The sequence below is a fragment of the Etheostoma spectabile genome, chromosome 20 (genome assembly GCF_008692095.1).
Source record: "Etheostoma spectabile isolate EspeVRDwgs_2016 chromosome 20, UIUC_Espe_1.0, whole genome shotgun sequence".
Taxonomy (NCBI): Eukaryota; Metazoa; Chordata; class Actinopteri; order Perciformes; family Percidae; genus Etheostoma; species Etheostoma spectabile.
The window spans coordinates 10,576,830-10,579,606 of NC_045752.1; the positions used below are offsets into that span (position 1 = coordinate 10,576,830).

The 2,777-nt window shown below is 40.7% G+C and overlaps 1 protein-coding gene across 2 annotated transcripts in view; it reads left to right on the forward strand.

Annotated features, from left to right (window-relative positions):
- pgfb (placental growth factor b) overlaps positions 1-2,777 on the forward strand; it is a 14,850-nt gene that overhangs the window by 1,375 nt on the left and 10,698 nt on the right. The gene's annotated exons all lie outside the window — the stretch shown is intronic.

Genomic DNA, 2,777 nt, shown 5'->3' on the forward strand with positions numbered 1-2,777 from the left:
TGTGTGTGTGTGTGTGTGTGTGTGAAAAAGATCTGTTGAAACTTAATTTCAGTTGTCATATCACTGTCAGGTTGGCAGGGATTACTGTAGTACAAAGATGTTCTGTTCTCTGTTGCCTGGCATTGTCTTTTAGTCTTAAAATGAAAATGTGCCGGAACAGAGCTGAAACTGGAGTGAAATCTCTTTTCAATGCCTGTGTAGAAACACTTGTTAGAGGATGTGACATTGGACAGAAGGACTTGTGCCAACTAACACTCGGGTCCCTTTCAGTCTCTGATTTTGTCCCAAGGTGGCTGTCATGTTTAATGCAAAACCAGGCCATTGTTCCATTCACTGCTACTGTCACACTTCATACACTGCTGCAGCCAGTTGAACTAAGTAATACTGTTTTGTTTCCCATATGCCAAATTGCAGGCCACATTTAGACGTATTACACTCATAAAAACTTAGGCTCTCAAGGTTGGAAAAAGCTCCAGGTCCCACTAGATTCTCTAGCCAGAGACCTTGCAGCTGTTGCTGAGTTGAGAGTGAGTGGGAGAGACATGGGATCACCACATCTCCACTAATCCTTATAATCAGATCATGGCCTGCTCAGTCAAAATAAGAGTGACAATATCCAGGGCCCTTCAACATGAAGCAGGTTGAATGGCCCCCCGCTGCCCAAAATACTGACAGCAAATGGAAACCATTCAATTCTGAGATTAAACAACCTGTCAGCTCATACTATCTACTATGAGGATCTGAGCTTTGTTATTTCCGAGGTCTTTCTCTCACCCTTCAGTTGCCATAATTGCTTTATGTTGAAAGATCATCTTAAAAAGTAAAGGTTGCTCTGCTTTCCCTCTTTAGTGCAAAAGCACACCTCACGACCATGAACACGTATGAGTGACTAAATATTTCACATTTTTAGCACACAAGAGACACTCATGCTAGCAGCTCTTTCCAAGTGATAGTGACAAAATAAGACTTGGTAAGTGTCTGTCTTGCCAGCTCCCACTATAAACTGACTGTCCTACCAAAGTGGAAAAAAGCAAACATTGGCCATGCGGTTGGGAAAGCAATTTCTAAATATTTTTTGGCGGGATGTCTACCCATAAATATGTGCCACTAATGATATTAAGGGTTTCACATCAGTCTCGCAGCTCGATCTGCCATTAGCAGCCGTGTGACTCATGCAGTCATTCATACCAAGAAACACAGAGTAAGTGGAGAGGGTGGGGTTGGCTTCATGTGCTTAATAATTCTGCATTACTACCATGGATTTACAGCATAGCTCTGTGTGTGCGTGTGTGTGTGTGTGTGTGTGTGTGTGTTTGTGTGTGTGTGTGTGCGTGCGCGTGTGTGTGCGGGTGTATGTGTATGTGTGTGTGTGTGTGCGCGTGTGTGTTTGATGAAAGACGTGAGATGTCCATTGTGGCCCCTGCATGTTGTCACAAAATATTATTTTATGCACCATCACTATTGCCTCCATATTACCATGGTTTATTACCAGACAAACCAAAGAGTGATTTTTTTACCCTGCTGCTTTTGTGTAATTTTTAAAGGCCAGAAGAGGTCAAACATTCAAGTTACGATATTTACACAAATGTCACCTAAAAATGAATGTACATGTTCATTCTGTTTTCAATGGGTTCAGGTTTGGAAAAATTCTAAAACGAACGTAGCAGAAAAACGTAGCTTTTTCACTGCAGAAATGAGCCATCACTACTGCATTTATTTCCCATTTTTGAGTTACCAACATGAGCAAGCAAACAGCTACACACATAGCACTAAGCACGCAGTCCTTGGTGTTGTAGTTAGGTACAAATAAATTGTGGTGAGTGTAAAGGTCAAGTACAGTCATGCACATGGTGAGATTTTAGGAAATTATGATGAAAACATGACGTACCACAGTCATTGGGGATTTGTTACCTTTTGCATAAGAAACATTGTTGCCACTGTATGTTGATTGTGATGTGATTTATCTGTAAGCAGCATCAAATTTGCTGAAGCAACTGATAGAATTCATGTTTTCCCAATTCCTGTGATTCCAAGTCATGGGTGCTTTCTGTCAGATATGATTCATTCTCTTGAAACTTTCCTGGTCCTATTCAAATATAGCTCTTGATAAAGGCTGGAAGCACTCAGGTTCCCTTTGAAGCAATGGTGGCCTCTTGGTCACTTACAAACGCTGTCCACCAGTTATTTTGTTCCTCGACATTGATTTCTCCTGTTCAGTGTACTATCAGTATTTCCTGTGCATATACACCACATACTGTATATGTACAGTACATGTGTGTTTAAACTACAAAACCTTTAGTATTACTGCTTAGTCATTGCCTGTACTTACCTCTGCATTTTAGATTTGATTATATTAAAAGAGCATTGCCAAAATTGGCCATAGTACCTGTTGCCTCCTGCCCATTTGGCATTTCCCCTGCCTTATTGACAAAACAATCAAATGTAATGGGTCTGTGTACAATAGCTCATCTTCATTGTCATAGTGATGAATGCAGGTAAAATCTTGCCACAACCCAACCATTATGAAATTCCTTCTACATGTATTGTATATTTCAAAATACCGCATTTTTCTGATATAGGAAAAATTTCTTGACTAACTCTTTGACTTTGCCAAACAGACTCATCACTTTACCAGTGAAGCATGTTTCTGTTAAATGAGGAAAAAAAGAAAAAAAGGAAGGCCTCAGAGAGCCTTAGCTTCTGCTCTTGTATCTCTCTCTCTCTCTCTCTCTCTCTCTCTGTGTGTGCGTGTGTGTGTGTGTGTGTGTGTGTGTGTG